The sequence below is a fragment of the Papio anubis genome, chromosome 11 (assembly GCF_008728515.1).
Source record: "Papio anubis isolate 15944 chromosome 11, Panubis1.0, whole genome shotgun sequence".
Lineage (NCBI taxonomy): Eukaryota > Metazoa > Chordata > Mammalia > Primates > Cercopithecidae > Papio > Papio anubis.
The window spans coordinates 4,090,143-4,099,154 of NC_044986.1; the positions used below are offsets into that span (position 1 = coordinate 4,090,143).

At 45.8% G+C, this 9,012-nt stretch overlaps 1 long non-coding RNA gene across 1 annotated transcript; it reads right to left on the reverse strand.

Moving 5' to 3' along the window:
• Positions 1 to 6,204: 6,204 nt before the first annotated feature.
• LOC108580494 lies at positions 6,205 to 7,350 on the reverse strand. The gene is made up of 2 exons (XR_001891618.1): positions 7,265 to 7,350; positions 6,205 to 6,299 (listed from the first exon to the last, which is right to left on the reverse strand). It is a non-coding gene; the product is annotated as an uncharacterized LOC108580494 (long non-coding RNA).
• Between the last annotated feature and the right edge of the window lie 1,662 nt (positions 7,351 to 9,012).

Below are 9,012 nucleotides of genomic sequence, written 5' to 3' on the forward strand. Positions count from 1 at the left end.
CCATGTGGGGTCTCAGACCTGCTCTCTAACTGTGCAGGTGCAGAGTGGCTGCTCCGGGCTACAGCCTGCACAGAGAAACCCCAGATATGTGCGGGAACAGGAGAGGAGAGGGCGCCAAAGCTGCGAGTTGTCAGTTAAGGGGAGAGACGCCACTGACTATTGACAACTCCTGTTTCATATGGATGCTTCTCGGCCTTTGCTTGAAAAAGTCTTCACTCTATTAGGGTTTCAAGAACTTTCTGCATGAAATCTCCAAACTGAGATTGTATGCATGATTATAGCCGGCTTTGCAAATTAGCATATCTTGCAGACATATTAGCTCATTAGGACAACCTACAGCCATCCCTAGAAGGCGAGCGTCAGCTGCCATCAATATTCCACTCTCAGGCGAGAGAAGGTGGTGACGGGAAAGCTGGAGGAGGGCTTGTGCCTGTGTTGGCTGACTGAGACTCTTTCCCCTGTTTAGAGGACCTGGCTATGAACGCATCTGAAGGACTGGCTGAAAATATTTTCAGCATTATGAAGATGCACTTGAAAGACTTGATAAAAGTCTCCCCCACCCAGAGGGGAGTGGTGAGTGCACAGAGAACACCCTCTCATCGCCGTGAATTTGGCTGCCCCTCTCCATTCAGAACAGAGCCTGTAGATTATTCCTGTAAGTTACTCACATCATTCTGGTTAAGAATTAATTCTCACAGTCCAGCATTACCGTGGCCAGATGCTTAAACATTTCTGAGAATGTAAAAGCATGAATTGGATAACAGAAGCACATTTTGAAGGAATGGTTCTCAAGGTTGGGGTCACCAGACCAAAGCAGCATTGGCCACACCTGGACTTTTATTAGAGAGATACACATTCCAAATCTCACCCCAGGCCTAATAAATCAGAGATTCTAATGGGATTTGGGGCTAGCCCAGAATCTGTTTTTAGAAGCTGTCTGGGGGATGTTACCTGTAACCTCAAATTTGAGAACCAGTGACTCAGGGGAAACAACAGACAACTGAATAGCCCTTCACTCACAGCTGATCATAAAGAAGTCTGTTCTTTTATTGAGGAACTTGTTTTCAAGTTAATTAATTGAATTTATCATGGCTTGCATTTTATCCTTTAAAATTTCAATTTTTAAAATACAGTTGAACTGTTTTATATTCATTATGATCATTTTACAGATACCTTCTATTTGTATTGAGTTATATTTGACATTTCATTATGGTAGTAATAATAACTTGATTCAAAAACTATTTTGAAAAAGCAAATTATTAGATTATAATAGTATAGCTGGTACTATTTATGTCTTACTCTTCTTACTATTTTCTATAGTGAATGTATATTACCTTTGTCATCAGGAAACACTATGTATTCTAAATATAAGCAAATCAATAGGATTTAGAGTGTGCTGCTAGGTGGATAAAGGGGATAGAACGCTGATGGGAGGCGGATGCTTCTGGTGTTTTCTCCATTTTTGTAGTTAATGTTTGAATCACTAATGGCATTTTAGCATAAAAAATGCAATGTGGAACTACTGCCCTTCAAAACCTTACTGGAAATGAGAAATCTAAAGGCTATGCTGATGGAATGGAGTTTTAAAAATTGTATGTGTTTTTAAAGTGACGTACAGTAAAACGTATTCGCTATGGTTTATAGTTCCATGAGTGTAACAAATGCTTAGTCAAGTAACTACCATCACAATTAAGATACAGAATAATTCCATCACCTCCTGAAAACCCCTTTATCCTAAGCCCCTTTCCCCATCCTCCACTCCTGGCAACCACTGATCTGTCTCTGTTCCTCTAGTTTGGTCTTTTCCAGAATGTCATATGAGTGGAATTGCACCTGCTGAGGCCTTCAGTCTGGCTTCTCTGCCTGTTTGTTTCCGTTTATTGCTGAGTGGGGTTCCAGTCTATAGAGGGATCACAATTTGTTTTCTAGTTGGTTTGTTTCTAGTTTTTGGCAATTGTACATAAAGCTTCTATAAGCATTCAGGTACATTTTATTTGTGTAAACTGAGTTTTCATTTTTCTTGAGTGCAAACAGGATTGCTATTGCTGGGTCTTATGGTAAATGTATGTTTAACTTTATAAGAAACCATCACCCTGTTCTCTCAAGCGACTGTATGATCTTGCATACCCACTAGCAATATATGAGAGTTGCAGTTGATTCACATTCTTGCCAGCAGTTGGCATTGCCAGTATTTTTTATTTTGGCCATGTTAATAGGTGTGTCACAGTTTTAACTCTCATTGCCTTAATGGATAATGATCTGGAATATTTCTTCGTTTGCCATTTGTATATCCTCTTTGGTAAAGCATCTGTTCAAGTTTTTGTCCATTTTAAAAATTGAGTTGTTTGTTTCCTTGCTATTGAGTTTTGAAAGTTCTTTATATATTCTAGATATAAGTCGTTTATCAGCTATGTGATTTGCAAATACTTTTGCCAAGTCGATGGCTTGTCATCTCACTCTCTTGAGAGGGAATTATTTCCTTGCATGTCCTTAGTGGAAATAAGCAAAGATCATGCATGAGAGGACAAGCAAGCGATTCCCTCAGAACTCGCTCTGGCGGCAGAGGTGGCCATCGCCACATGCCTTTGGCAGAGACTCAGAGGTAGGCAGCAGAGTGAGGCACTTCTCAGTGGAACAGGGGTGGCTTCCGGTGTGCCCCGGGTGGAAGACTGGGGAAGATGGGGGTGGGTGGGTGCTGTCTGGAAGCAGAGCCTCCAGTTTGACTGATATGGGTGCGTATTTGGCTTTCTTCATTGGTTTGGAGTTGGGTAAAATTTTTGGAAGCTAGCAGTTATTGACTAGGTGCTGACTGCTCTGAGCTGGTTGCTACAGAGGGCGTGGGCCAGAGTTCTGCTGTCATATATGGCTTGACCACCCTTGGTTTGTTTCTTCACTTTCATCTTATTTAAGGGAGCCAGTATAGCTTCTATCGCCAGTCCTTGCATAAGCACAATGTGTGTGGATCAGAGCCGGGGTATGTCGGGAAACATTGCAGCTGGGGGTGGGGTGGGGCTGAGCTGGGCTGAACCGGGCTTATCTAGGGAATATTTGGGACTGGCTGTGGATGTTGGGTGTTGAGGTGCAGAGAGGTTCAAGGACCAGAGAGTTTCCGGTCTCTATCAATACGTCAGTGACCATAGCATCTGCTGCTGGTCCTGGGGAACCTGGCAGAGCTGACCCTATGACACCACCCGTAGGCCCCAGTGTGCTAACAGCCCTGGGCTGGCATCCCCTTCAGAGGAGCTCCAGGCTCGGCAGACAGGAGCAGTTTACTTTTCCTTTCCTGTGGCCCATGCCCATGGGGTGAAGGTCACTTCTACCCTGAGCCCAGAAGGTCACTTCTACCCTGAGCCCAGCCTAGGTGGGCCTTGGCTTTGCCCAAGACCAGGGCGGGAGAGAATCCTGCAGAGGGGTCCAGAGGAAGCCCAACCTCTGGTGTCTGTAGGAGCAGGTGGCACTGACATCCCTGCACTGATGTGGTCGTGGCACACACCGGACACTTGCTGCTTTCCAGGCAGGTGTCCTGCATGCAGCCAGGTGCCTTGTCACCTTTGTCCACTGGACTGTGACCGCCTGTGACTGGAGTCACTCAGTGTTTGACCACGGGAAGTGGATCCTGGCACCTGGCAATCAATATTGCAGAAGTGACTGCCTCTTTGCATTTAAAATGGCATCCTTCAGTGGCAGGGACTGGCGATGTCAGTGCAGATCTGTGCAAATGCGGGCCACTAAGCTGCCAGCAGGCTGGTGGGTAACAGTGGATTTCAGAGGAGACTACTGCCCAGGCTACTGAGCAGCAGGCCCTGTCCACTGCCTTTTTCCCTCTTCTGTCCCTACCAGGGTTGCTATGGGTCCCTGCCTTTCTTTATATTACTTCTCCTAGGAATACCTGGGGCATGTGGGCAGATTATACCTGCTCCTGAAATGAATAAAATTCTTGCTGCCTGTGTGATTTTCGTGAAATATTAGCTTAAGATTTTGATACCTTCCAAAATGTGAATTCATCTGGGATGATTTCCACTAAGCTATTTACACCTATAGTAAGAATGAGCACCAAAGCCCTTCCCAAGGGCAGATTTCCATACAGGAAGGCTGTGGAGGCGACAGGTTGGGTGTAGGGGGTGTGGATGAGGTTGGCGGGGCTTGAGACCTCAAGACACAATCTGTTCTGGCCTCATGGGTCAGTTGGTTTCCTGGCGGGGCAACTGGTCATCAGGAGGGGACCAGAGGGGAAGCTTAAGAAGTTTGGGGCGCTATGTGTTGTCTTGTACGAAAGCAGCCTTCATTTGTTTCTTCTAAAAAACGCTCCCTTTTGGGGCCTGGGGGAGAAGGGTGTTGTGGGGAACAGGCTTGGGAACCTGCAGGCCTGTTGCCTCCACGGTGCTCTCCTGGGGTTCACGTGTACTTCTTGGCTGTATCTCCACAGACCCCTTCTGCTGCCAGCACTCACCATTGTATAAGACAAGGGGAAAGAATCTGGCCTGGCTGCCATTTCTGTTTCCTGAAGTCTACAGCATCTCTCGCAGCCCACAGGCGACCTTCCCCCAGTTTTCATATTGGCATTTGTCACTGTCCAATATTCCATCTTAACATGGATATTTTATTTTTCTTGTAAATGTTTACCACTAGCACAATAACATAAGAGAAGCACCCACAGTGGACGCGGTTGGTTTGAGTCTCATGCAGTTGCACTTGTAGTTTGGTGCTAAAGTTGCTATGAGGCACTCAAAGTGTGGAATTCTGGGGATGCTTTGGTTTCCATGTTGTTGTGATCTCTGCAGGAGCCTGTGTCCTGGGAGCCGGAAGCTCTTTGAAAACAGCATGAGGATGAGGCTGCTGGAGCAAGCGTGATCTCGGCACCAATGAGCAAATCTGGAGGCTCCCCAAGTCTCTGAGCACCCCATCTTAGAAAGCTCCATTCACAGCTCCACAACACGCATTGAAACCAAAGCCACGTGCTCCGAAAGTGAAGAGAAACAACCGGCTAGGCTATTTGATACGTGGAGATATAACCCCAGAAAGTCTATTCCTTTAAAAACAAGTGCCTGTTTTGCCCTTGGGTGACACACATTGAAGTGACTTGCCAACCTTCGAATGATTGCACAATTGTGGCCACACATTAGAAGTTGGTGAATGGAGCTGAGGAAACTCCCTGCTGCTCTGAAGCCCCCCTTTCTGGACGGCACAGCCTGACTTCACATGGAAAGCATTTCGGATGGCATAGAAGTGCTGCTTGGACCTGCTGCGTGGCTGACACATCCATGGCAGTGTTTCTAGTGGGGCTGCTGGTTCCTTGCCCACTGGCCCACATGGGGTCACTTGGAGAGTACTGTAGTCCCCGTGGATTAGGAGCTCTAGAGACAGTGCTCCTCCCCTCTCCACCTTGTGACCCAATGCTGCTAGTGGGTTCCCCACAGCCCAGCCCAGCCCAATGTGAGCAAGGACTGCCTTCGGGCATGCTGCCAGCTCTTTCTGGCAGTCTTCAGCGGCCTCTGCTCCATCTTCCCTTTCCACCGCAGCCCGAGCCTTTGCCCTGACACCATAGACCAATGGCCTCTGGTCTGTCGCTGATGCCTGGGGCCCCTGGCCATCTTGTCACCTGCAGCCTCTGGCTCTCCCTCTCAGCACTGCTTCTCCACGGACAGATCTAATGGGCAAAGGTGTGTAGGTGGCTCAGTGTCTGAGCTTCTTTCCCTCCCACGGCCAGCCTTCCTGTGCTCCCTCCATGCAGCTCCCCGACCCCTGCAGGACCTGGTGGGAAGGTTGAGTGTACCAGAAGAGCCTGGAAAGAAGTGCTAGGTCACCAAAGGAAAGGGCCCGTGAGGGGACCTGGGTGGGAACAGCACCTCACTTCCAGGCCGGAGACTCCTACTCAGAATTTAATGGAAATGAAGTCTCCAAGAGCTCAGTGCATATGTCCATCCCTTTGCACAGACACCTGTACCCCAGCAGGAGAGAAAGGCCGGAATCCACCATCTGCCCTTAAGCATGGGAACAGTTGAAGATGGAAAGGCCTCAGATCTGCCCCCTTCTCACTGCTTGCTGTCCTGCACCGGGCGGGGTTGCTGTGGTTTAATTTTTCCCAGTGCTAACCCCGGTGGCAGCCTGAGCACCTCTGAAGGCCAGGACGCATCTGGCTCCACGGGACTCTGTGGCGGGAGAGCACTAGTGTCGCGTAACAGAATGATCCCACAGCGCATCGGATTCAGATATTAATGGCTTTATTCTGACTTCCTGTTCTTATGCACATGTATCTCTTTTCCCTGTAGATCTTGTCTTTGGCTGGATGGCTACTTTGACTGCCAGATTCAAAGAGAAAAAGCCCATAAAATTCACAAATGCGCAGTCACATGTGTAGTTTTTGCTCAGCCGCATCTAGAGAATGACTTAAATGTGGGCACTGGGGCCCGTCTTTGCTTTTTGATTGTTTAAGACTCAGAAATGCCCAGATTTTCAGAGCATAGAATTGTCCCAATTCAAAGTATAATAGGAAGGGACTGGGAATTTGGTGAATGAAAATAATACCTCTCAATTTAATTTTTAAAACGTATGTTTCCTTTTTAGTAAGAACTCTTACTATGTATGCATTAGTGAGGATGACATGATGTACCTCGGTTTACAGAGAGTTAAGTCTTCTGTTATGTTAACCTTCATGCTGTTTCTTTTCTCATCTTTTACAAATCCTAAATGAGAAAATCCCAACCTGCAATGATGGCTGCTGGGAAGGCCGTGGGCATCATTCCTGGTTGGGATTGGGTGGTATGAACGCCTCTGTCTGCACCCGTTGTCCGGGGGCTTTGATGACATTGGTCACAGATCCTGCCACCAGATTGAATGTGGATTTGATGACTGCAGGAAGGTGCCTCCCAGGATTCCTGGGTCCCCTGGATGCTGGGTAGATGGGGCTGTGCCTCCCTATAGGACAAGTCTGAATGTTCCAGTTTGGGAAAATGGTGACTCGATTTGGTTGCCTTTGGATTTGAACAGTATTCTGTTGTGCTTGGTGTCTCTACTTAAATGTAGATTTAAAATATTTCCCCCTAAAATATATCATTTTTTTTATTCATAGTGCAATAAAGCATTGAGTGTTTGGAAAGACTCAAACTTCTGGGAGATAAGCTGTGCATCCTACAGTTTGGTCTTACTGAGAAATTTTTAATATTTCTTTCCTCAGCATCAAACATGTTGTATTTTAGTCCTAAAGGGATAGGTCAGACTCTTCAAAATACCAAATATATCCCTAGGAAAGGTCACTTAAACACACCTTCTAAATGCAGGCAACATCCGAGGGTGGTGGTTCACGTCTGGAGTCTCAGCACTTTGAAAGCTAAGGCGGCAGAATTGCTTGAGCCTAGGAGTTTGAGACCAGCTTGAGCAACATAGAGAGACTCTGTATCTATAAAAGATAAAACAAATTAGCCAGGTGCAGTGGTGCACACCTGTAGTCCCAGCTGCTTGGAAGGCTGAAGTGGGAGGATTGCTCGAGCCCAGGAGTTTGAGGCTGTAGTGAGCTATGATTGCACCACTGCGCTGTAGCCTGGGTGACAGAGCAAAACCCTGACTGTAAAAATATTTTTTAAGTAATAAATAAGTAAATAAATTTCAGACCACGGTCATGAATGGCATTTTAGTGCCATGAAAGCAAGTTTTTGTTTCATCCTTCATGTCTAAACCTCAAACCCAGTGAGGACCTTGCTGCCCAGTGTGGGAAATAACCCAGCTCTGCATTTATTTGCCCAGCACACTGTAAGTTGCACAATTTGCTTCCGTGATTCGGTAATACTCACAATTTTTATTATTTTCATCAATCCTGAATCAAGACCAGAGGCCCCCAATTCCCTATTAGCAAAACCCCCACATGTAAATCAGGTTCCAGATGTGATCTGTTTGTCCCAACAGGGCTGATTTCTGCATTTGGTTTTTTAGTTCATATCATTGCTCACAGGATGATTATTCAATAATTGTGAAAACTCTTTCTTGCAGCATAGCTGCTCAAGATGTCCCCCAACCATGGGCCGTGGACGGCAGGCTGTGATCATGCCCATCCATCTTGTAGCTGGTCCAGGTGATGCCAGAGTCAGTCTGGGCTCTGTGTAGTATAAGACTTGGATCAACGTACTGCATCCAAAGACCCGCTAGGATGTTCACATGACAACAATCACCACTGATAGCATGTGACATCATAAGGGGCTTTTTCCAATAGCTTTTTATTCTAATTCCCTGACCATCATCTCTGTCATTCACTGGTGACCAGGTTTATAAGTGTCTTGGCAGGAATGTTCTTATTGGAGTCTTAGTTATTATTGCTATTTTTTTTTTTTTTTGAGACTGAGTTTCACTCTTGTCACCCAGACTGGAGTGCAATGGCACTATCTCGGCTCACTGCAACCTCCGCCTCCTGGGTTCAAGCGATTCTCCTGTGTCAGCCTCCTGAGTAGCTGGGATTACAGGCACACACCACCACACCTGGCTAATTTTTGCATTTTTAGTAGAGATGGGGTTTCACCATTTTGGTCAGACTGCTCTCGAACTCCTGACCTCAGGTGATCCACCCACCTTGGCCTCCCAAAGTGCAGGGATTACAGGCGTGAGCCACCGTGCCAAGCTCATTATTAATATTTATTATGTTGGAGTATTTTATTAACATTTTAAAAATTAAAAGATTTCCTAAAATATGTAAGTATTTATTCAATATTAAAAACAATCAATATTAAAATTGTTTTACTTTTGAGTCATTGATCCATTTTGGGAGTTGGGGAGAGAATACAGCCCAACTATAACTAATATGCATATGATAAATGTAAACAATACACAAATACTGGGAAAATATCTGAGGCAAGGTATGTGCACTATTGAATGTCATCTGAGAACTGACCAATGAGATTGTTCCAGTGCACTTACTTTAAGAACATACCAATTATGAAAATTTAATGAGAGTTCTATGAAAATCATAACCAATAAAGCATTTAAGATCTGTGAAATGTGTGTATGAAATAACTCCATCACTGTTTC